At 42.1% G+C, this 26,514-nt stretch overlaps 1 protein-coding gene across 1 annotated transcript in view; it reads right to left on the bottom strand.

Annotated features, from left to right (window-relative positions):
* OTOL1 (otolin 1) overlaps window positions 1-26,514 on the bottom strand; it is a 196,013-nt gene that overhangs the window by 125,435 nt on the left and 44,064 nt on the right. Inside the window, exons 6-8 of the mRNA XM_087870325.1 lie at window positions 19,662-26,494; window positions 18,139-18,237; window positions 16,332-16,397 (exon numbers count right to left, since the gene is read on the bottom strand). The gene's annotated coding sequence lies outside the window, so the exon portion shown is untranslated. The remainder of the gene's footprint in view (window positions 1-16,331; window positions 16,398-18,138; window positions 18,238-19,661; window positions 26,495-26,514) is intronic.

The raw sequence follows: 26,514 nt of genomic DNA, 5'->3' as shown, positions 1-26,514 counted from the left end.
GAGAGATGGACAGATATCTGATGAAGAAAGCGTAGTAGAAACTAGGTGGCAGGTATTTCACATGCCCATCGGAAAATTCTCTTAACTTTCATGCATGTTTGAAAGGTGTGTTGGTTTTTTTTAAAGATTTCATTTGTTTAAGAGAGAGCAAGAGCAAGCCAGAGAGAGAGAGAGCATGTGCAGGGGGAGGAGCAGAGGGAGAGGGAGAAGCAGACTCCCCACTGAGCAGGCATCCTGATGTGGGGCTCGATCCCAGGACCCTGGGATCACGACCTGAACCGAAAGCAGATGCTTAACCGACTGAGCCACCCAGGTGCCCTTGTTTGAAAGTTTTTATAAAAAACAAACAAACACACAAAAACGCTGGAGGAAAAGTCTACTACACGCTAGTCGTTGAGCTTGCCACTAAGAAACAAAGATAAATGAGACAGAAACAGTAACATTACCAAATTCATGAATCATACAATCTGGTACACAAGATAACACAAGAAAAACATAAGCAAACAAAATATTTATGAGTTGTGGTAAGGTCTTATGAAAAGAGCAGAGTGCTGGAGAGGGAGCAACAGAATGTCGGGGAGAGTGGAGCACTTGGGGGACCCAGTGAGACTTACAGCCAAACTTCTCTCCCTGTAGGATGGTGGGGGGGGGGGACGAGGTGGGAAGGAGGTGACCTTACATTGTAAGAGGGGGACACTGGCTGCTGTGTGAGGGTGGGTGGGAGGGGCAGGGGTCAGAGCAGGAAGACCCCATGCAGGAAAGGGCTGGACTAAGGCAGCAGCATCCCAAGCAGAGACACAGATGGTCTGATGTGACATATATTTTGGAGCTAGGAAGTCAACACATCCTGCTTATAGGTCCGATCAAAAGAGTAATTCCATTAAGTACTCAAAACCTTTTTCTTTAAACTCCAAAAGAAACTTCTTCTCATTTTGGTAAAGTTACTTCTGGAGCTGATTAACTATCTTAAGAGAGGTTGAAGGAAGCCAGCTTCATATATTTTTTCTATTTTTTCCACTGTACTTCGTCAAGAGTCCTTACACTTCTAACTGGGAGAAAGGACTCCAGTTCTCTACCACGAAACAGAATGTTACTCTCTAGATACTTTGCATCATCAAAACGGACTCACCAAAATAGCAGTAGCATGGTTGTTCCAGGGATTAAATTATCCCAAGACTAATTCTAGAGCCTGAAAAGGCTTTAAAAGCAAACTTCGGGGCTCGGGTTGTCTTGGATTCATTCCTGGATTATTACACCGACACCAGTGAAAGTAATTGTATTGAGAAGATTTAATAGTAGTGTTATCAGAGCATGGCTGACCAATTTTTAATTTCAGTTATTTGGTTAGAAATTATGAGGATATAGGAGGCAGAAGGAGTTCCAAAAAAAATTACAGTTGCCTTTACTATAATGGAAAAGCCTATTTCTGTAGCTTTTTGTGCACAATGATGACGTATTCCATTAACAAAATTCACACTTCGAATCATTTCCAGATGGAATTCAAAATTCAAATTGCTGCTTTTTATTATTGTATTTTTGTTCCTAACAGAGGCAGCACTTAACCCAGATGTCTGATTCTGGGGGAGGGGAGACTGCAACATGGAGGCGAGAGCGCCCCAGGTCCCAGCCTCCCAGCCTCTGCCGGGCACAGGCACACCCACACCCACACCCACGGCATGAGGTAAGTTCCCTGGATGGCATCATCCTGATCATTAGGGACACAGCGACGGAGGACAGCCCCATGTCACTCAGCCTGGATTCCCACTCAGCAGTGAGACTGGAGAAAGGGACAAGGAGGAAGAAGAGACAGAGAGATTGGGGAAGGGGAGGGAAGAAGGAAGAAGGAGGAAGGCTTATCCTTTTGCTTTCTGAGTTTATACTGGGAAGGTCGCACTTCCAAGTAAAGTGCAATGTCTCTTCTCCATCTTCATCCCTTACAGAACCTCCCTGATCTCATATATTGTTTCACAAGCCATTTCACAACACAAGCCATATCCAAATGTTTTACATCTTGTTCATATTAATATTTCAGTTTTTTTGTTAAAATAGTTCATCTTTGCCCATGGTTAAAATAAATCTTCTGAATAATCAGGCAGCTGATCCTCTCTCCATCCTCCAGTGGGTCTTCCGTCTTCCCTCCCCTATGGCCTGGCTTCTAAGTTTCACAGAGTCTCACCCATCCCAACCCCTCTATGTCACTATTTTTCAAACTCAATAACCTCCTTAGAAAATTAGGGAATGGACTTGGGTCTCTCCAGACAGTCTTCAAATTAAAAAGTTTAGTCTATGAAATTCCAGTGACTCTCAGCATCACAGCTTCCGGAAGCTTTCCCTGGTTATTCATAGGAACCTGACCTTTCTCTGAAATTCTCTGTAACCCCTGCACTAACCATCACTGTTATGGGAGAAAAGTAAGACAGTCCATAAGTTAAAAACAAACAAGCAAACACACACACAAAATCCCAAAGAGAAATCAGTCAGTCCTTTACCTCAGATTCAGTTGAGAAAACCTAGTTCATCGCGTGGGTGGTGGGTTTATAGGAGAGGTCTTCCTGGGGGATTCAGCTTGTACCTTGCATTTCGGGAGCCATGCCTACTCTGCAGCCCCTCCCCCATGCCTCCTCGCGGCCTCCCCCTGCCTACTCTTACTTGCAGCCCCAGGAAGGGTTCACTGTCATTCTCAGCAACCTCAGTTTTCACCACTGGATGAACACAAAGGACTGGGGTTAGGAGGACTGGGAAGCAGTTGGGTTCCTGTCCTGGTCTAGCCAACAGACAGGTGTCCGATGTAACCTCTGGTAGCTTATCTTCTACACCTTGTTACGCAAAGGCATTACCATCCTCCCGGCCCGGAATTGCATTTCCCTGAGCCAGAAAAAGTTACTGGCTCCAAAGGAGAGAGAAAAAGGAAAAGTTCATTAACCACATAGGCATATTCTGGGTCTCTCCGTGTCAGTTCCCACAGTCCTGTGCCAGTTTGGCAGAGCCCAGACCACGTGTTTTGTGTATGTGAGTGTTTTGTGTTTTTGGCCCCATATAATGTAGAAGCTTATTAAATGAACAGATTGATGCAGGAATTAAGTCCTTTTTACAATTCCAGGTCGGGAAGCAGAGAGTCCTAGCTCAAGCATGACCTGTCCTTAGAGTTTGTATTGAGTGATTCACCTCTACGGAGAGTTTTTAAATTCTGAACGAGTAGGTGGAGGTTTTGAGAAATTACTGACCCTCTCTTATACTCTCTTACCTGTTACTCCTCTTCGGCTCCTACATTTTTCCTTCACAGCAACCCCCGCACGCTCACTGCTGAAAGGAGGATTTTTAAAGGCTAATTGACGAATTTACTCCTCAAGTACCACACCGTTGGTTCTCGTCGGTGGCCACACGTGAGAAGCATTTCGGAGTTTTAACAACCACCAGTGCCGGCCCCACCCAGAATATTAATCAAAGTCCCTAAAGGGGGCTCCAGCGTGGTAGTTTAAAAAGCTCCCCAGGTGATTCTAATATCCAGCCTAGACTAAGGCCCCTTTACCCGGGCTTCGCTAAGCGCTAATTACAAGTTTAAAGCTGGACACTCCACTTAACTCTCTCCCACTTGCCAGGTTCCCCAAACAAGTCTACGAGAGGGTCAAGGCTCCACTGTTTCTCTAGACACAGTCTTAATCATAACAAATATCACTTCCCTACAGTTTTTCTGTAAAAGTGCTTAACACTCCCTTAAGAGCTTAAAGTGCTAAATAGTTAAGACCATCACACTCCCCGCCGGGTTCCGTTCCCCGTAATGATGTCTTCAATCATTTCATCATCATTGAAGAGCAGTAAAATACCACAATTTATGCTTCTAGGCTTGAAGCTCTACGTACACTCAGTCTGCCGCTGATGAGCGTGGTGGAGCCTTTTCATTTGCAACCTGAGTACAAGACCACGTCACAATAACTCGGTTAAGTCAGCCAGACAGTGTCATCAGCCCTGCTGCAGAGCGGGCGAGGCTCCTCCGCTTCCCCGCACCGTTGGGAGGCACCACGGTGTCTTCTGGACGCGTGACTGTACCTCGCCTCCTTCTGTTTTAATTACTCGCGGCTACCCCGTCTTTCACGTAATAGGTACATAACATAGGAGATTGTTAAAAGTCAAAAACAAACGGAGACCAGCCTTAAAAATTCCCTGAGCAGACAAAACCAGTTTAGTCATAGAAGCAAACTTAATTCAGCTCATGTTGCAGGACTAACCTGACTAGGTCATTTCTTGCTTATGCCTCCGGAAATGATAAACACAACAGTTTCCCGCAGTTGATATGAGGTAACCACTAACCAATTCCCCATCATTTCAGAAAATTATAATATTATAATCCAATCACTGTGAAGAATACAGAGTCACTGCCTTTCTACTGTATAAATTGTTTTATAACAATACACCTCGGAGTCTCATTCCAGGTTCTGGTTTGAGTGCTCTCGGTTTGAGAACTGTCTTTTTGGTGTGTGCACAATAAACTTTTACTAACTACTACTGAGGTGATCCCTGCTTTTACTTCTGTTATTTTTGACCTTATGACAATACACACACACACACACACACACACACACACGCACACATGCGTATTTTTAAGCCATCTAAAGCCATACCAATGTAGTTGGTGACAGAAGCCATTCTAATTAGAAATAAGTTAACCAAGTGATAATGTGTAATAGAAAAATGAATACCGGTGATGGATGATGAAAAGATAAATGCCAATCGGAGAGTAGAAAAACCCAAGTTCTCGTTCTTGCTCCGGTAGCTGTGTGTTCCCTTGGGCAGGTCCCTTCGCTTCTCTAGGCTCCAGGTTTCACTGCTGTGAGATGAGGCACTCACCTGGGAATGGTACATATGTTTTTGCCTTTTTTGGTTCTTCAGTTACTGGCAGGGCCTTCCTGGAGGGCGTGTTGAGAAGCATTCTGAGGCTATATGAGATCACTGATAAGAAATCCATTATCAACTTATCAGTGTCTATCAGGAGGTCAGAAGCAAAGTGAAGCTTAATTTCCACTGGGACGAACCCCAGAGAATTACTGTCCCAACCCAATACAGTGGAAGGAGACCAGCAGAAATAAAATGAAAACAAATGTTTACACCACCTAAGTGCTCATCTTTATAGCCATATGAAAACTGTGTACACACACACCGGCATATAGCCGTCTTTACCCAGTCACACTTACCGGGATGCTCCAGTTCAATTCTACCTACTTCTACCTGGCCAACCTTATGCCACGATAATAAATGGTAACATTTGTAGCATGTACTGTGCGTCCGGCACCATCTAAGCACTTTGCATAGGTAATTAACTTAATCCTCACAGCGATCCATTTAGGGAGATACTATTATTATCCCCATTCTACAGAGGGGGCAAGCTGAGGCACAGATCGTAGAAGGGACTTGTTCCAGGTTACACAATCACTGAGAGAGCTGGAATTTGAACTGAGGCTGCAGAGGAAATGTGCTTAACCATCAGATGAAATGGTATCTTCTTCTGAACATCTGTATCAATCATCCCCCTATATCATACTTTTTTTTTTTTTGCATTCTGTTATTTACTGATTCCATGTGACTGCCAGAAATCAATGCATGTGGTAAAGCACTTTGAGATTTAGACAGAATTTTACAGCGGGTGACCATACATCCTGGTTTGCCCAGCCAGTGTCTTGGGTGGACATGGGAAAATTCAGAGGCTTTCTACCTGAGATGATGCCTGAGTTACATATTAAAGAATAAATAGCAATCGGCCACCTTAAAATCAGTTTATTCTCCAATATAAACATTCTCCCATTCCAGTTAGTTATATTGCTTGGACCCTAAAATACATTCTTTTTTTTAAAGATTTTATTTATTTATTTGAGAGAGAGACAGAGAGAGCATGAGCAGGGGCAAGGGCAGAGGCAGAGGGAGAAGGAGACTCCCCACTGTCCCCACTGAGCAGGGAGCTGGACACAGGACTCCATCCCAGGACCCCGAGGTCATGACCCGAGCCAAAGTCAGATGCTTAACCAACTGAGTCATGCAGCCCCTCTCTTAAATACATTATTTCATAAATGTAATTGACCATCCCTCCCCAAAACTAAAAAAAATCAAAACCAAAAACAAAACAACCCCATTAAGTTATGTCCAAGAATAAAGTGCAGTACTGTCCTAACTGTGGTAACTTCCTTTACATACGGAAGGCTTAAAATGTCACTTCCAGGTGATGTTCTTGGGTTGTTAGAAAGGGAGGGAATGATTTAATAAAATTCTTGATTAGGAATAGAGAAAATATTTCAGGGCACCAGAGAGTGAGGGAAATTGTTCCCTCTTACAGGCAAGAGCTTCAGACTTTCCAATAAACCAAAAGTAATGAGCCGGTAACTCCATGAGGACATGAAGGAGAAGATGCTAGATTTTGGTGAGTTTCCGACAAATAAAGATTGGTTCTATGTACACACGCTGAGCCCTAGTTTAAGGATGGTTGGGCCAACAGGACAGCCCACTGATCAAAGAAAATAACAGGGACTGCACTGGAACCCTGTTTTTATTTGTTTCTGGTTCAGTGATCGTGCCTTTCATCCGACAGCCATATTTTCCAAATTAATTGTAATAATGAATAACTTCTAACCTGACCATGATGGTGACTTTATTCCACAGACATGCAAAGATACAAGTAAGACACATTTACCTGTAAGACCTGAGAGCACTGAGAAGCTCAGAGAAGAAATGGCAAGGAGGACATGGTTGCTTCTCACTTCTTCAAAGCCTGGGTTGACTCTGGGTTAATTACCATAATGGGACACTCAAACCAGGCTCCAAAGTCAATCTGATTTAAAGACGGACATATATCCTGGAAACTTGAAGTTACCTGCCTCCCAGATGGAAAGGTTGGAGAAAAAATAGTGAAACCTATTCATGGTGGTGGGATCCTCACTCCTCCAGAGACGGAAACCAACTTAGAAAAAACAATAAAGCCAGGGCACCTGGGGGGCTCAGTCGGTTAAGCGTCTGCCTTTGGCTCAGGTTGTGATCCCAGGGTGCTGGGATTGAGTCCCGTATTGGGGTCCCTGTTCAGCGAGGAGTCTGCTTCTCCCTCTCCCTCTGCACCGCCCCCCACCCCGGCTTGTGCTCTCTCTCTCTCTCTCTTTCAAATAAATAAATAAAATCTTAACAACAACAACAATGACAACAACAATAAAGCCAGTCAGAGGTGGGGAGCCTGGGGGGCACAGTCGGTTAAGCGTCTGTCTTCAGCTCAGGTCATGATCCCAGGGTCCTGGGATTGAGCCCCACATCAGGCTCCCTGCATCTTCCTCTCCCTCTATCTGCTTGTGCTTGCTTGCTCTCTCTCTCTGTCAAATAAATAAAATCTGTAAAAAGGAAAAAAAAAAAAAAAAGACCAAGTGGGAAACTCCAGAGCCTGGCGTGGGAATAGTGCCTGGAAACTCCATGGTTCCCGCTCCTGGTAAGACACGTCTGGAGTTCTAAATTCCAGGCTGTCCCCAGGAGCTGGGGTGGCGGGGGCCTTCGGTCAGCCTCATCCAGCTTCCCAGGCTCAGCGCTAAACACCAGCTCCGCTGCTTTCCGAGCACACTCTCGGCCTAATTCTTGGCTTTGATAAGGTGCGTCAGATGAATCAGAAGACTCGGGAGGGCAGCAGAACAAATTTTCACTTGAAGCCACCTAACGTCAGGGCCCACAATCAGAGTGGCCCTAAGAGTGACAGCAAACCCAGTGTGCTCATTTGCACGCTTCTCTGCAAATAAGAACATTTTTCATAAAGATGTCGTGGCCTTTCCTTTATTAATTTGTTTAGCAAAATTTGTGTTCAGAGGACAAAGGTGAACTGGATCACAGCCCTATTTGAATGACTACAAGTCCCATAACAGTACGCCTTGTTCCTTTTTCAATTCCTCATAATGCATGACATAATTTATTTCATGTCAATTCTCCCCTTAGACAATAAGTACCACGGGGGCAGGAACTGTCTATTTTTGTCCGCTATTGTATCCCCGTCACCTGAAACACTACCTGGCACCCAGTGGCCCTCAATAAATGTTTGCTGAAGAGATGCTATTCACTCAAAAAGTTGTGAGGAATAAAAGAGAAAATATATACGAAGTCGCCATCACAGTGCCTGGCAACTGAATCAGCACTTTTTTTTTTATGGAGTAAATGAATGCAGAAGATTTTGTTCCACTCTCTTGGTGCCCTGTCTGGTTACTTTCCTATTTTTCGGGTTTCTTTTATTACCATATTTTTCACACGAGCGCTTCATGCTTCCACTTTCTCTCTAGCTCCTCTAACCTCTGCTATTTTGGCTCCACTGAAACCAGTGCCTCAAAGCTGTTCAAAACCCAAACAATTGGCAAACTCCCTGAAACTCCCCCTTCAGTGTCTGTGACACCACTACGTATTCTCATGCAACTTTTCCAGTACTTTCTCCCTGTCGCTGATACTTGACTTTTTCCTATTCTCTCTGTGTCTCAGCAAGACTCAGCCTTGACCTTCTGCCTTTTTGCTTCCATTAAAATTGGATTTAGCCAATCTTGGCTTTTACTTACCATTTCTTGCAGATAGCTTCAACATTTTCTGATCTTGCATATTTTATCTGACCTGTAGTCTCATAGTCCCAACACCTTGAGAGACTTGCCCTGCCTTGATGCGCCTAGAGTCTTTTCACTCTCCCCACAATCACAGTGTACAAGTCTATCTCTACCAGACTCCCCTGGGATAAGATATGCAGCACTTAGCACAATTCTTGGCACAAAACACGATGTCATTTCCCCCGAATTCCTTTGCCTCCTGAATTTCCTGGTGTCGGGAGTACTGGCATCCACGTACCTGAGCCTAAAGTTCTCAAGTCCTCTATGACTCCTCTCCATGTCCCTCATACTTATCAAATCTTGAATGTCTCCTGTATATTCTGTGTCATGTCCATTCTCCATCCCCACTATCAACATGCAAACCTAGCAAGGCCTCAGGTCCCATCTAGGTCATTACAACAGGCTCCCTATTCCCAAACATGCGAAGACTCTACTACCTGCCACAGGCTTGCAATCTAATATTCTTGACCTGGTTTTCAAGAATCTCCATAATTCAGTCCCCCTCCTTCTCCTGCTATTGGCTACTGGGCAAACTTCAGGTCAACATCCACTGGCTACGCCAGGCCAGCTGTGCTTGGCATGGATCGCTTGAGTGCTGGCTGGCTGGCTTCTTCTCTCCCTATCTGAAATCCTTTCCCTCTCCACCATCTACAGAATTCTGCCCACAAGGCAAGACTGAGATCAAATAATTTATTTTTATTAACAGCTTTCCTGAGATATCTTTGACATATAACAACTGTAATATGCTTAATGTGTATGACTTGATGTTTTGATATTGAAATAATTCCTTTTTTTTATATTGCAATAATTTCTTATGCAGGAAAGTTATTGTGACCATTCCAAGCCCCCACTCCCCTCTCCTTCCACAGCACTTAAGTTCTGCACCACACAACCTCATTCAGGGCTTCATTGTGGGTTTTGCCCTGCTTTCTCTATATTTACTTGTTTTTCCAAAGAGGTTGTGAGCTTGCTGAGGACTCCGGTTATGTGTTTTCAGCAAGCAGTAAGTAGACATTTGCTGACTGATTAATTTTATCAGATTTGGATACAACTGTGACTCATTTAAAAGATGAGATGTAGTCCCTAAAAGCAGACTACGACCGATAACTGGGGGAAGCAAAACTCATTTTATTTCCCTATAAAAGTTTGAAATGAGTTCCCAACAGGAAAAATTGTGTGCTCAGAATTTTATAATGATAACATTTAAAATACAACACAATTTTCAAATCACACTGACCAAGGAAAAGCAGGATGTTTTGGCAGAAAATGGGAAAGGGAGGACAAAATAAAATCAATAAAATTCCTCACACAAACTATAATACACAAATGTTCTCAAAGATCTTTATCCCACCAACTCACCTGACACTCTAAAGATTTGCCCTAAAGATTGAAATTTTTTCTACCCTTCTCAAGAGAGAGTCTCTGTTCTGAGCACTTTTTCTTCTTTTCTTCTTGTTTTTAACTTTTTATTTTAAAATAATTTTAGGGGCGCCTAGGCAACGCAGCCGGTTAAGTGGCTGACTCTTGGTTTTGGCTCAGGTCCTGACCTCAGGGTTGTGAGACAGAGCCCCACATTGGGCTCAGGACTCAGTGTGAGTCTGCCCGAGATTCTCTCTCCCTCTTCCTCTGCCCCTCCCCCACTCTCTCTTTCTCTCTCTCTCTAAAATAAATAAATCTTTAAAAAATAAATAAATAAAATAATTTTAGACTTGCCAGAAAGTTGGAAAAACAGTACAGAGAATTTCCGTACACCCTTCACCCAGCTTCTCTTAATGTTCATATGTTGTACAACCATAACACAAGGATCGAAACCAGGAATGAATCATGGCACGATACTATTGACTGAACTACAGCTCTTCCTTGAATGTATTTACTCTGCCCCTTTAATGTCCTTTTGCTGTTCTGGAACTGATACAGGACCCCATATTGCATTCGGTTGTCTCCTTAGTTTCCTCTAACCTGTGGCAGTTCTTCAGTCTATCCTTGTCTTTCATGACCTTGACTTTTTAATGAGTACTAGACAGGTATTTTGTAGAATATTCCTCAGTTTGGATCTATCTGGTGTTTTCTCATGATTAAACAGAGGTTTTATGCCTTTTTGACAAGATTACTACAAAAGTGATTTGTCCTCGGTATATGAAGGGGTATGTGATATCAAGGCGTATGTGATATTAATACGTCTCAGTGCCAGTGACATTGACCTTGGCCACTTGGTTACTGTGGCATCTGCTGGGCTTCTCCATTGCAAGTTACTATTTTTCCTTTATAACTGATAAATACAATGGGGGAGATACTTTGAGATTTTGCTAATAACCTGTTTCTACTCCAACTTTCACCCACTGACTATCCATCAGTGGATCTTGCCTGCAACTGTTATTACCATGGTATTTGCCCAATGTTGATTTTAGATTTCCCTCATTCCTTCTATATTTATTAATTGGATAAATTATTCTATAAGGCTCAGTATTCATTAATATATTATTGATTTATGCTCCTTAGCAGATGCTTAGTATGGCGAGCACTGTTCTGGGAGTCTTAGAGATCCTTGTCTAGCAATAGCTCTGCCTCAATGAAATCTATCAACTTGGGAATGTCTGTCTCATACTTCCGAGTCAAAGGAGGTAACCTAAAGGGTATCTTCCAGAAAAATGAAGAAGGAGGAAGGAGAGAAGGACTAAGAGAGGAGAGGGGGGAAAAGTAAGGAGGGAAGGAGAGAGAAGGAGAGAAAAAAGGAAAAATTAACCCTTTGTATTTTTCTTAACTATTGGCTAGTCTGAAAAAGTAGCATTTTAAGGGGACACTTTTCTTTCAATGGGATATACCCATATTGAATCACAAGAAAAGATCTAGAAACAAAACACATTTCTGGCACTCATGCCACCTGGGTGAGTTATACATTTATGAGGCCATTACCATACAACCACCATTATCGATTTCCCTCCTACCTTTTACAGAAATGAGTATATCTTGGAACAGGAAACAAGGGTCTCAAGCCACAGTACCAACTAGAGGAGTGGTAACTTGGAAGGTTGACATCAGTCTTTCAGGCCCTAGACATCCACAGAAAGAATTTAGTCTAAGCCTATCTGAAGAAAGGATAAATACTTTCTTGGGTTGGGGACTGGGGAGGCAGAAACCCACACAGACCACAGTATCCCTTTCTTAACATCAACTTCCTTACCAGCAGCAGACAGAAACTCTATAAATTCTTGGCTCTAGCAATTCTTTCGTCCTTGCCCCCAATCCTGATTGCCTTTATACCCTGCGCAGAAACATAAAGCATAGTGCACGGTGGCTCTTAAACTGTGGATGTTCACTAACACGTAACCAGGGAGAGGGAAGTAGACCCACAAATACCTTGGGGTTATTTTAATTCTTTATTTTCATATGGTTGAAACTCTTGAGAAAATAATAGGCATATTCTAGTTCAGTCTGGATGACCACTTAATACCCACAAACTGCCACTAATTCCAGTGTCTGCATATTTGCCCTGCTGTTTGCAATCAGCTTATTATCACCTGATCATATGAAAGGACAGCATTTAACTTTTATGTGTTAATAGACATAACTGGACGCATTTGAGCTGGCACATCTTCATACCCAAATGACAACATAGCTGCTATTATTATGACTTATTTTATTTATTTTTTAGAAGACTTTATTTATTTGTCGGACACAGAGAGAGAGAGAGAGCACAAGCATGAGAAACAGCAGGCAGAGGGAGAAACAGGCTCCCTCCTGAGCAAGGAGCCCGATGCAGGACTCCATCCCAGGACCCTGGAATCATGACCAGACGCTTAACTGACTGAGCCACCCAGGCGTCCCTAAATGATTTATTTTAGCCAATTATAATGATAAATCTTGATATTTGCAATGATACTCAAAATTGAAAGACATTTTCTGTAGTTTCTTAAGTTACTTAACAGCTGGGATTCTGACATGACATCATGAAAATGTGGTAACATACTCTAAAGCACGAGGCTAATGAGGAAAGAATTGAGACAGATCTAGAATGGAAACGAGGCACCAAGTTCAACTGGAGGCCAAATTACCTCATCTTGTGCTATGCAAAAGCTGAACAACGGTTGGAGAATCAGGTCACACTATGCACAGTAGTTCAGATGTAAGGGTATGATTGTTAGTACCATTCAGGAAGCAAGCTCATTTTCTGTACCAATCAGCTTGTAAAGGTTTATTGTCAGAACGTGTAATTATAGAGACACATGGAAAATATTTGTGTTCAGTAGTCCTTTGTAAAATTTTCAGTATGTTTTGGCATGCTCTATTACATTGATTGGTCATAGGATCAAAAGAGAGTATAGTGTTTATTGTTTAAAAGGAAAACTAAAAATTATGATGATGATGATGACATAAAAAATGGGCCATCGTGCTCAAAATCCAAAGGATCAAGTCAACAACTAAAAAATAAAACATCATCCTGCTGTTAACCCAGCCATCTATCATTTCAATTACATTAAGCTGCATTATATTAATGCTTTATTTTGAAATTTTGTTGGTTCTTAATTCATTTGGGTTTTATAGTTGTGTACGACCTAGAAGCATGAGGGGGTTTTATACGTACTTATATATCTGTACATATTTAAGCTACCACATAAAATAATTCAAGTCACTATGGTATGGAGGGTTCCAAAGTAGGAGAAAAAAGCCAGGGTAAAAAAAAGTCAGCAAAATGGGTGAAGGGGAGTAGGAGGTACAGACTTCCAGTTACGGAATGAATAAACCATGAGGATGAAATGTACAGCATAGGGAATATAATCAATGGTATTTGTAGTGGTGTCATATGGTGACAGACGGCAGCTATCCTTGTGGTGAGCTTAGCATATGTTTTATTATTTTTTTTTAGAGGAGGGGAGGGGCAGAGAGAGAATCTTAAGCAGGCTGCATACCCACTGTGGAGCCCAACCCGGGGCTTGATCTCACAATCCTGAGATCATGACCTGAGCCGAAACCAAGAGTCGGACGCTCAACTGACTGAGCCACCCGGGTGCCCCGAGCATAATGTCTAGAGATGTCAGACCACTCTGTTGGACACCTGAAACTAATGGAGCATTGCGTGTCAACTATACATCAATAAAAAATCAGTTAATTTTTTAGAAGTTGAAGAAAATTATAAACAAAACAATCTTATTTATGTAAAAATAGAATAGCTACATATGTACATGTAAATTTGTGAACGCATAGAAAAAAGAGTTTGAAAGGAGACATACCACACCATTAACAGACTTCTGAGAACTTCTGAGAAGGGAAATATTTTAAGGGAGAGAGATGGGAAGGACTAAATTGAACTTTGACTTTATAATTTCCGTATTGTTTCAATGTATATATAAATAGATTCACCTAACTGAGTAGGAAACACTTGAACTGAATGTGTAAATAAAAGGATCGGTAGATTACTCAAGTGGTAAGAAGGGCATGAACTTCGGCTTCAGAAAGCATGGGACTCCATTTTGATTCAGGTGCTTCCTTTGCACTATGGTCCTTAGGGCTAGTCCATTAATTCCCTAATGCCTCAGTTTTCCTAATCTGCAAAATAGCAGTGACACTAACTATGGGAATATTGTGAAGATTTGGCGAACTAAAGCATGCAATGTACTGAGCGCGTGCCTGGCACAGGGGATGCCCAGTAGACAAAAGGCACGTTTTTACTGTGCCAATTATTACTATTCATATTAATCATAGCTGTTTTATGAGATTACGTTGACCCTGAAAGTAGCAAAATGGCTGCTTGGCCAATGCCATGGTTTTCTGTTTCTGTGGGACACCCATTATTTATCCCTTGAGGTCCAAGCCTCCATGGACTCCATCTGCTCTGTGTCTTGGGAAGGCTGACCTTAATGAACTGTGTCAGTGGACTCCTGTGACTTCCGGCTTCCAGGAAAGTTCCACCAATGGGCAAACTGGCAGAGTGGGGAGGGCGGGATAAGAGGAATGTCCAGGATGCATTCTCACAGTTCCCTCCTTACCAGGGAACCACTGGTTGGATGTCCCTTGTACCAAAGCCCACAGCTTCTGTCCTCAGCCCTCTCTGGGTGCTGGTGAGCTCTCCTTGCCCAGGTCTAGGGTGGTCAGATCTTCCCAAGTTCGCAAGTCTCAGGGTTCTTCACTACCTTTGTTAGATCTCCTAATTCTGTAAAACGGTCCTTTTCTTAAACTCTTTTCAAATCACGCAGTTGGAGTGTAGCATCTGTTTCTTCCCAGACTCCTACATATTCACTGTTCTGTAGTTTGGCTCCAGCGGGATAACCTAGCACAATGTAGACAACGTCACGGCAGGAAACTTCTGCTGGAAATTCCTGCAAATCTCAAGAGACCAGGGGGCAGAGGGAGACTCTTGCATTGTGTCATTTCAGTGGGAAGGAAAAAAATCCCTCTTCTGCTGGTCTGGAATTCCGCCTCTCTAACTACCGTCCGTTCGTTAACTGATGGTTATAAAAGATGAAAGTTCTCTAATTACAGGTCATAATTCCAAACCACCCACTCACAGCTTTTCTGCTGAGGCAGAGAATGGAATCTGAACTATGGTTTTGCCAGGCCCATTTTCAAGCAGTTTCTCGGCCTGTGAGTTGCTCGCTAGCGTTTCTGACACAGGTAACACCCCTTGGGTCAGTGGCCGTCAGCCTCCTGATAAGAACAGTCGCCGTAGCTGGAACTCTGGTCCAGCCTCTCACTCTGCTCCAACAATACCACTTCCTGTTCAAACACCAACAGTGGAGACCTTCGTTCTACTTCACAATCACTGCTGTACGATTTTCCGTGTGCTGGATCCTGGCCCAAGCGATTTCTAACTATTCACTCATTTAATCTTTACAGTCTCCCTATGACACCCATTGTTTTAGAGAAGGAAATTGAGGCAGAGATATTAGGTAAGTTGCTCCAGGTTACACAGATAAAAAGTGCTAGTAAGTAGAACTGGCCATTAAACCCAAATAGTCTGGCTCCATAGGTCATGATTTTTTTTTTTTTTTAGTGAACTCCATACTCAATATGGGGCTCGAACTCACGACCCCAAGATCAAGAAATTGAGGCAGAGATATTAGGTAAGTTGCTCCAGGTTACACAGCTAAAAAGTGCTAGTAAGTAGAACTGGCCATTAAACCCAAATAGTCTGGCTCCATAGGTCATGATTTTTTTTTTTTAAGTGAACTTCATACTCAATATGGGGCTCGAACTCACGACCGCAAGATCAAGGGTGGCATGCTTTACCAGCCAGGCATCCCCACCATAGTTCATGCTTTTAACCTCTTCCCCCTAAATCTTCTTGCCTAAGAAATTACTGCAAACTTTTTACCAGACTTTTACATTTCTCCACAATATGGCACGAATTCACTTTCCAGTATTATCCCACATCACTACTCAATATCCATTCATCCGACAAAACTCTTCTGAACCCTGTGTGGAGACGCAACCTGGTGAAATGGCAAACATTTAAAAATCATCCATCAACAGTGAAATGGATAAATAAATTGCGGCACGGTCACACCATGGGATACTACGCAGCAATGAAAATCAACACACTACAGCCGCAGGCGAGAGCGTAGCCCAGCTGAGACTGGGACTGCCCTGTTGGGGCAGGATCGGCAGTTTCAGCTAAAGGTGAAGGTACTGCAGGGCGATGCTAGAGAAACTGGTCTGTGTCGGCAAGCTGCTGCCGCCAGAGCATCCGACGTCATCCCGCCCCTGGGAGCACACGGGGTCAGAATGGCTTTCGGGCCTCACCTCGGTTATCGCCTCTCCTAGCAGCCAGGGACACGACTTGGCTACCTTGCAACTCATCCATTCCACCTGGAGAAAAAAACACCAGGAGGATAGCATGATCCATCTCAGAAAAAAAGAAGGAAAAGCCTAGTAAATGATTACAACACTGAAATCCTGTGTCTTACTAAAGCAGCCTTCCGCAGATGTTGGCATTCAGTACCTACCCTGCACACATGGGTGCGTTATGGCTCACGTAATAAACCTACTGAACTGACATGAGAGAACCTAGGTCCATCACTACTGGAGAAGAAAGGGGTGTTGATGATGATGAATTAGGATCAAATGCTTTTGTATGATGCAAAATCTTATAATGATATTTTCCCATTCTTTGTGTATGCAGAATCTTTGAAAAGGGAGTCTGGATTATTACTACTGGTTAAATTCTTTTTGTTGTTTCTAGTTTTATTGAGATGCAATTAATATCATTGTATAAATTTAAGGTACATCACAAAATGGTTTGACTTACATATATTGTGAAATGATTACCATAATAATTTTAGCTAGCATCCATCATCACATACAGAATAAAAAGGAAAAGAAAAACAATTGTTTTCCTTATGATGAGAACTCTCAGGATTTACTCTCTTAACAACTTTCCTATATATCATACAGCAAGATTAACTATCGTCACCGTGTTGTACATTACATCCTTACTAATTATTTATCTTGTAACTGGAAGTTCTGACCACCTTCTTCCAATTCCCCCTCTCCCCACCCCCCACCACTGGTAATCACAAATCTGTTCTTTTTTTCTATAAATTTGGCTTGGGTTTTTTTTTGTTGTTGTTGTTATTTTTTTAGATTCCACATATAAGTGAGATCATTCAGTATTTGTTTTTCTCTGTTTGACTTATTTCTTTTAGCATAATGCCTTCAAGGTTCATCCATGTTTGCACAAATGACAGGATTCCCTTGTTTTCTTATGGCTGAATAATTTTCGTATATAAATTGTGTATGATATATACATATATTCATATATATATATATTGTAAATAATGCTGCAATGAACATGGAGGCGCAGATATCTTTTCAAGTTAATGTTTTTGTTTCCTTTGGATATATCTCCAGAAGTAGGATTGCTGGATCATATGGTGGTTCTATTTTTAATTTTTTGCAGGAAGCCCCATGCTGCTCTCCACAGTACCTGTACCAGTTTGCAATCCCACCAACAGAGCACAAGGGTTCCCTTTTTTCCACATCCTCACCAACATTTGTTATCTCTTGTCTTTTTGATGACACCCACTTTAGCAGTCACGAGGTGACACCTCACTGTGGTTTGGATTTGCATTTCCCTGACGATTAGTGACGTTGAGCATCTTTGCATGTACCTGCTGGCCATTCGTATATTCTCTTTGGAAAGAATGTCTGTGCAGATCTTATGCCCATTTTTTACTTGGATTATTTGGGTTTTTGCTATTGACGTGGATGAGTTCTTGATAGATTTGGGATATTAACCCTTTATCAGATGTATGGTTTGCAAATATTTTTTCCTGGTCCATAGGTTGTCTTTTCACCTTGTTGATTTTTCCTTTTGCTGTGTAATTATTTATGACCACTTATTTTCTTGCTATACTACTGTTTACATTTGATACATTGTATAGCAATCATTTCTGTAGAAGTTAAGTCTCAGTTAAGACTTACAAGAATTAATATTTCTTATAACAATATAAACAACACTTCTAATTTTAATTAATTGGTCAAATCCAAATTTTAAAAATAGACCCAAAACTATTTCTTTGCATATCAATATTTTCAAAGGAATATATACTTTAAATCTCCAGGTCCTGGGATGAAGCCCTGTGTCGGGCTCCGTGCTCAGAAAGGAGTCTGCTCAAGCATTCTCCCTTCCCCCGCGTGTTCTCTCTCTCTGAAATAAATAAATAAATAAATAAATAAATAAATAAATAAATAAATAACCCTTTTAAAAATTCACCAAGCTATAGACTTTTGATTCGTGCTCTTTCTCATATATGTAGCAATAAAAAGTTTACTCACACAAACTTTTAATTACTAATTTTAGTGCTGACTATGTGCCAGTCACTCTATTTAGTTTTTTATGTATATCATCTTTATTATTGTCACAAAATCCTCTGAAGTAGGTGCTGTCATTAACAGAATTTATCTCCTGCCAGCCCCCAGGTGTCTCCCAGATTACCCTTACTTCTTTCCTAGCATTTAACACAATACGTAACAATTTTATGTTTGTTAATCATCTGTCTCATTACCTGCATGTACAGACATGAGGCTTGACTTTCTTTTTTTTTTTTTACTCACAACCCTGAGATCAAGACCTGAGCTGAGATCAAGAGTTGGACACTAAACCAACTGAGCCACCCAGGTGCCCCTTGACTTTTTTATTCACTAATACAGCTACTAGGTGAGGTCAATGTCTCGAATACAACAGGTCTTTAATAAATATTAACAATGCTAAACAAATGAGCATCTAAATTTTGTAAAGGCAAAGAATCCAGTACAAGAGAAAGAATGGCAGATGGACTTGACTTTGGCTACCCAGAGACATCCTCTCTAAGGAAACAACCGTCCCAGATGGCCACATACAGGAGAAGAAGGGAGAGCCATGAGCAGGAGAAGGAGAACATGTGAGGGTGCAGGGCTGGGACTGGCTTGCTCACTAGAAGAACCAAAGAGGCCAGTGGGTCTGTGGGGGGGGGGGCTGTAGAACCTTCACTCTCCAACATGTTCTGCATTTTCTGCCTCTGTGCCTTTCCTCCTACCAGTACCTCTTGCTAGAAAGCAGTCCTCTAAAATGTTATCCAACATTCAAGGCTCATCTCAAATTCCACCTTCTCCGAGAAATCTCTCCTGATGACTCCAGCCAGGAGCCAGGTGCAATGGCATTTATGTCAGCCCCGCTTTGAATGCTCCATAACAACCTGTGCACTGTCTTTGCTCTACTTTGTGTTGCAATTACTGTGTGCAGCTATCTAATTCTCCCTTCTGGATAACAAGACATTTTAACACAAAGAATTTGTCTTGCTCATCTTTATAGGACCCTGCATTCCAAATGCTAGTATCATGCCTTGCAAACATCGTCCAGTAGGAACTGAATTGGGGTGTTGACATAATTTGGGAGACGAGGGAAGTATAGAAATAGTGAGAAGCATTGTGCATATATGAATGGAGGGGAGGGGAGAAGAATGAATCAATTAGGAATGCCTATGTCTGCAAGGAACAGAAAAGCCAAACAACCATGATGAAAACAACGAAGGGTTTTATTTGTCTCATATAATCAAACCTAGGTAGTTAATGGCAATTGGTTTAGCTACTCACCTGCACCCAAGGGCCTAGACTCTTGCTTTATTTCTGCTCAATATCCTTCACAAATTGACTTTTGCCCCCGTGGCTGTCTCCTTGTGGGTACAAGACGACTTTTGCATCTCCAGAGAACTTGTCCGCTTCAAAGCAGGAAGAAAAGGGTAACAGTAAAGGGCCAAACCAACTGCACCTGTTCCCTTTTACAGGAAAATAAATTCCTCAGCTCATCAGCATATTCTGCCTACATCTAATTGGTCAGGACTGGGTTATACGATTAGCAACATGGGGAGCTGAGAAGTAAGGGTTAAATGTGGTTAACATTTTTGGCATAGACCCAGCTGTGGTAACTTCACCACCATAAAAAGTCAGAGTTTCACTGAAAAGAAAGAAAAGGGAACTGTCTCTTGGAAAAAGAACATATTATTTTAGCCTCAGGGGTGATCTGTACCCAAAGATGAAATCACAGCTACAAAAGCTAAACCAGGCATTTTAAACCCAAAGTCTGCAAGGGAACAAATGAGTAAAACAGACAGGTGATTTCTATACAGATTTATTTTACATGCATATGAAAATCCTAGGATAATCTTCACTTCCACGAGGAGATTTGCTTTCTCCCATTGTTCTTGAATTATGTGGCATCTGGGTCTATATCACACTTTTGAGATGGACACGGGTATAAGACATGTTCTAGTGTCTTATGACTTCCACCATAAGATAAACAAATGTGCAGTCTCATGGGTGGATGGCAATTGACACTCTGCCTCCATGTCTGAAGAGAACAGAGGGGTGGGAGGGAGATGGACGACGGGGAGCTGGCCCTGTCCCAAATGAGCAGCAGCTATTCGGTCCTACTCAGCGATAGTTGCTATGGTGGAATGCTATCAGGTTTTTCAAGAGAAATCAGAAATGCGGTTTTTTATGTGAAATCTCATGATTAAATGTTAATCATGATTATGGGATGGTTCAGATAGGCTAAATGTTTTGTGCCTTCTGAGAGCAGCTGGGTGAGAGCTGTCACTACAGCTAAGCCCAGCCAACCCTCTTGGAGCACCCTTTCCCACTTACAGACCCCAGCACTTTCCATAGGCACGTTCCTTTCCCACTTACCAATATTGGGATATTCCGACCAACTTTGAACAGCAAAAACATTTTATTTATTTATTTATTTATTTATTTATTTATTTATTTATTTATTAAAGATTTTATTTATTTATTTGACAGAGAGAGAGACAGCCAGCGAGAGAAGGACCACAGCAGGGGAGTGGAAGAGGAAGAAGCAGGCTCCCAGTGGAGGAGCCTGATGTGGGACTCGATCCTGGAACGCCGGGATCACGCCCTGAGCCGAAGGCAGACGCTTAACAACTGCGCTACCCAGGCGCCCCAACAAAAACATTTTAAATGAGTACACTTTTCATTTTAAAACTAGAGTTCATTTAGTTATTTATTTTTAAAGATGTATTTATTTGAGAGAGAGAAAGAGCACGTGAGCAGAGGCAGGGGCAGAGGGAGAGAAAGAATGCTCAAGCAGACTCCCCACTGGGCACTCTGTCCCATGACCCTGAGATCATGACCTGAGCTAAAATCTCAAGAGTTGGCCACTCAACAGACTGAGCCATCCAGGTGCCCCTTGAGTTTATTTATAAGAGCAAAGCTTGTCTAGTGTTGGACCAATTGGAAAAAACAATTTTTTACTAAAGGTTGAACTACCTTTGTTTAACCTTTAGTAAAAATTTGGAAAATTTTCTATCATCAGGATTAAAAAAACAAAACCAGATCTTTCTGGACACCAGAGTGAATACTGACCCACATAATGACGAGATGATGGCTTCTTCATTGACTCTTCCATTTATTCGTATTCATTTAGAAAGGTAAGTTTTCAGTTCAAAAAAAAAAAAAAGCTGAACTTTCTTTACTTTCTCAAATTTCCCAAAGTAAAAACTTTAATAAATAAAGCTTTGCCTTGTCATCAAGCCTTTTGATTTTTCTTTTCTCCTGTTGTTTCCTGTTCCCCATTTCACTCTGGCCCTAGGCCTTTTGGTAAGCCTGTAACAAAACCAAGAGGAATTTGACAGAGAATATCCTCCTTACTTTGCAAAACAATATTCTTGTTGATGATGTCCCTGTAACTAGCCCAGGCGACCATTCCCCAGTCTCAAATACTGTTTTTCTCTCATTGTGATTGAGGTGCACCTTTCTGACTCTGTCTGACCTTGGTACATGGAACTTCCGTCTGCCTTTCTCATAATTGGACCACTGGGCAGCTTTCTCACCAGATTTATAATATTCCTTTTCCTCTGAGAAATCCTTTAGATTCTCTATGTCCTTCTCTCTTTCTCCCAGATATTTTTTAAAAAACAACTATTAAATAACTAAAAGTAAAATAAATTTTTTCAACACGATTCTTCTAGTGCCGTAATATCCACCTGTGCTAGACAACTTCAGCCACTCTCCCCATAGAAATGCACCCGTTTGAAGTTCCACATCAGCAGTCAATTCTTTGAACGATCCCTATTTGTCTTTCCTATTGCTAAGCACAATGCACACCACCTTCCCACGTTGGTTTTCTTACTGTTACCATCATAGTGATTAGGCTCACTATGGTGAAAGGCATCGGTCTTCCTTAAACATAAATCCCGGATGAATCAAAATTTGCCAAATATGTTATTTATAAGTTACATCCTTTGGAGTTCTAGAAAGCATTTGGCATTACTTACAATAAAAATACGTAGTCAGGTTAATTCAAAGAAAAATAAGAACAGAAGCAAAATATCTTTTAGAATTAGGATGAGAGAGTTGTTGTCACAGAGCAATCTGGCTTAGAGTTTTCTGGTATGCAAGGGAAAAGAAAACCAGAAACGACATAAAGCTCTCATCATGGAAACAAATAAAGTGTGGTTCTTCCTTTAATAAAAAATCCATTTAACAAATATTTGTGGAGGACTCGCAAAACCTCAGATGCCATGTTCACTGTGTTGGATATAAAGATTGAAGATAGAAACATGACCTAAAGAGCCCAGCAATCAATGGCATAGACAGACACATAATGATAATAGAATCACTTGAATTTATTTTTTTTAAGATTTATTTATTTATTTGAGAGAGAGAGCACAAGCTGGGTTGAGAGGCAGAGGGAGAGGGAGAAGCAGGCTCCCCACTTAGCAAGGAGCCCGACGTGGGACTCTATCCCAGGACCCTGGGATCATGACGTGATGAGTTGGCTTAACCAACTGAGCCAGCCGGGGGGCCCCGAGAATGACTTGAATTTAGCAGTTGAAATATGAGCAGGATATTACAGGAGCACTTACTGGAGTCAGGCGTAGTTCTCTCTTTTAAAGAAAAAGCGGGTAACCACCTAGGAGTGAATTCACAGACGGGGTGTCCATGCACTAGATACCCAAGCTAGAGGACAACACATACTCAAAGAATTATTGGGGTTTCAAATGAGAAAACCAGTATAGCTTATAATAAGTAAACACAATCAATTTGTGTAAAATTTTGTCTCCTCTTTGATGAGTGACATTGTATTTGAGATATTTCAAGTTCAAATTTTATTGAGTTCAAAATGGTTGGATATGTACCCAGAAAAATAAAAACATATTCTGGGCTATATAAAATACGAAACAGGGGCCATGCTACTTTATTTAAAAGCGGTTCACACAACTGCAATATAAAGACTGTCCGTCACTACTTGACATTTGCATCAATCAGACCAAGAGGGAATTTGATCAATAGAAACTCAGCAATTATCCTGGATTATCCAGATTAGCCCAATATAATCACAACGGTCCGTACAAGAGGGAGGCAGGAGTCAGAGTCAGAAAGCAGGCAATGCAGTGTCCGAAACAAAGACTGGAGTGATGGACTTTATTTTTATTTATTTATTTTAATATAAACTTTACACCCAATGTGGGACTTAAACTCACAACTCTGAGATCAAGAGTCACATGCTCTACTGACTGAGCCAGCCGGGTGTCCCCTGGAGTGATGAGCTTTAAAGACGAGGAAGGGGCCCTAAGCCAAGGAATACAGGCAGCCAGAGAAGCTGCAAGAGGCAAGTAAGTGGATTCTCCCTGCAGAACTGTCAGAGGAATCCTGCCTTCAGGCACCTGGACTAGCCCAGTGAACCGGATTTGGGACTTCTGACCTCCAGTGCTGCAAAGCATAAAGTGGTGCTGTTTTAAGGTACTAAGTTTGTGGTAATTTGTTACAAATCAGGAGACTGAGACAAACATCATTGTCCTTTCTCTCTCTAAATTATGCCTTAGGCTTGTTTAGGAACAGACAAGGCAGGTGACACAAGGTCCAACCCCAGACAGTTCAATTCTAAACTGTGTACTGCAGAATTTACACTCTACTGCAGATCCTGCCTTGTGTTTCGTGACAGAACCAAATACCCTGATTGATATATTTGTACTGACTAGAGGGTAATATTCTACATATTACATATTATGCATTTTTAATGGCATGTTGGTAGGCACACAGAATGCACCACACCCATATAGAATTCTAACAACTCTTTTCTCTTAAATAAATAAGCGAAAATTCTGACCTGATCGGGCTTCCATCTTAGCAATCATGAAATCCTAGTCCCCGTTGTACAGTGCCCCAGTTCTGGGACGGGGGGAGAAATGTGTGCAGGGATTGGGATTTGTAACTCCTCCCACCAGTAGCATACAGTTTTCGCTAATTCCCACACTTTCCAGAATACACAGCTGGATCTTAGTCTACAGACTCAGGACTACAAAAACATTTACTCTCTTTCTCATTATTTTTTCATCATCTATTTTATCATTTGTATTCTTTTAACTCAGTTTAATTTCTGTTTGGGGCTCCCATCCTGCCGGACAAAGAGGCAAGGCAGCGTTAGAGCAGGGCTCCTCCCCTCTGGTTGTGCTGGCCTCCCAGAATTTGGGGCAGTGGAACACAGTCAGGGGAAGACTGACTCAGAGACATCCATCATCACAGGCGTCAGTCCCTAGAATTTCAGGGTCTTTTCACTGCTTCCCTAACCTCCCCTAACCTCCCACTGCATGGGAGTCTCTGTGAAACTGCTCCAAGCAGATTTCTCAACTCGAGTGTCTTGCCACCCTCCCAAAGCCCGGCCTAGAAATTAAGCAAGCAGTTCAGAGAAATGAAGCCAGCTTGTCCGGGTCCAATATTCAGCCTCTGATACTCACTAGCTGTAAGATCAGCAAGTTATGTAACCCTTCTATGTTGCAATTTCTTCACTTGTGAGCTGGGAATACAGTATCTAATTTGATGGGTCCTGAGAAGTAAATACACGCCATGCACTTAGAATAGCATCTGGCAGATCCAAGTCCCGTATGTGTAGATTGTCACTGAAATGTAAGTGCCACGAGGGCAAGGGTCATTACGTATGTGTTCAGTGCTGTTAGAAGAGTGCATGGTGTGTACAGGAATTGGGTGAATGAATGTTGAAAGATTCAGGGCATGTTTTTTCTCTGTCTCATGTCTTGAGAGCTCTCTGTTCTCCTCATGTTCTCTCTTTCCAGTCCTGGGAAATCTCTCTCTGATCTTGGAGAAATCTTTTTTTTTTTTCTTTTGGGTTTTTGGCCAATATGTTGTTTCTGTGCCTTTTTGACCCACACCCTCCCACCTCTGCTCTCAAAGGCAAGAAGACAAGCAGACTAGACTTGCTTTCCTCTCAACCATAAGCCCGCATGGAAGCAAAGAACAAACTTAACTGACTGCTTCAATGGAAGGAGGAAAAAAGAGGAACAGAAAAGGAGAAAAGGTTAAAAATCTCAAAATAGTACCCCATCCCAAGAGCTTTCCTTTAAAACTAATTTCAGTTGCTCCTGAATGAGTTCTTGGGTTGTGCAAAATCATAGGGCTTTATCTTATAATCATTGAATGAAATGCAGCTCATGCCTGCTCACATGCCAACCGAACCTAACGATGTATGATTCACAGCCTCCTCACCATATTGCCCTGCCGGTCAAAACAGAGCTTCCTCCTGGATCCCTTGGACAGGATGCGTATGGCTTTGGGGTGGCCATGTCATTGGAGTCCTATCAGTGAGCAATTTGCTTTCTTTGATAAAAGCTCAACTCTAGTGGTTAGGTACACACACAGCCCACACCCAAGCATACCACATACACTTTCTAAACAGAGGTGGGGCAAGCACCTAATGGCAGTTTCCTGCCAAGTCAGACCTCAAGTAATGTTCTCCTTCTCCACCCTTCCTCCCACCTAGCCCTCCATCTTCAGCTCTAGGCAGAGCAGATAGTTACCAGCCTCCTATGTATTTGCTAAAGCAGCCTGGCTTTCATTGCCAAAGACACGCCCAGAAACACTTGTTGGCCCACATCTAGTTACACCTGCTTTGCCACCGGCTGGAAGCTGCCCCGTCCTTTACCTTCGAGAAGAGCCCTAAAACTGGGACCCAAAGTGCACTGAGCTTCTTCTGAGACAGCAGTACCAGGGCCTACAATTTTTTACTAACATTTCTGATGCAACTGGTAAAACTCCATTTCAAAACAGACCTGTCTTTGGTTTAGGGTTTTGTTTCAAGCAAGATGTGTTTTCTGGTTCTCAGTTTGTCCAGGTATGGCTCAGGTTAGATTTTAGTCTAATCTGTGCACTGCCTAGAACTGAAGATGGTAAACTATCTCACTGCCAAGAACATCTCTCCTTCAGCCTAAACAGTATCCAGGATTCACTATTATACCATACTCACAGGGTAAATATCGATGAGGACTGGAAATGACATAACATGGAGGTAAGAGCCCTTGACTGAAGTCCAAATATCTGTATCCCAAATTATGGCCTTGTCACTCTCTGCCCTTGGAAAAGTCAGTGACCTTGTCTGGATCCAGTTTCTCCATCTGTAGGAGACATTTTTGAA

This window comes from Ursus americanus, chromosome 20 (genome assembly GCF_024610735.1).
Source record: "Ursus americanus isolate L20-20 chromosome 20, mUrsAme1.1.p, whole genome shotgun sequence".
NCBI lineage: Eukaryota > Metazoa > Chordata > Mammalia > Carnivora > Ursidae > Ursus > Ursus americanus.
The sequence above is the reverse complement of the archived record's forward strand: the minus strand, read 5'-3'. Positions and strand labels throughout refer to the sequence as shown.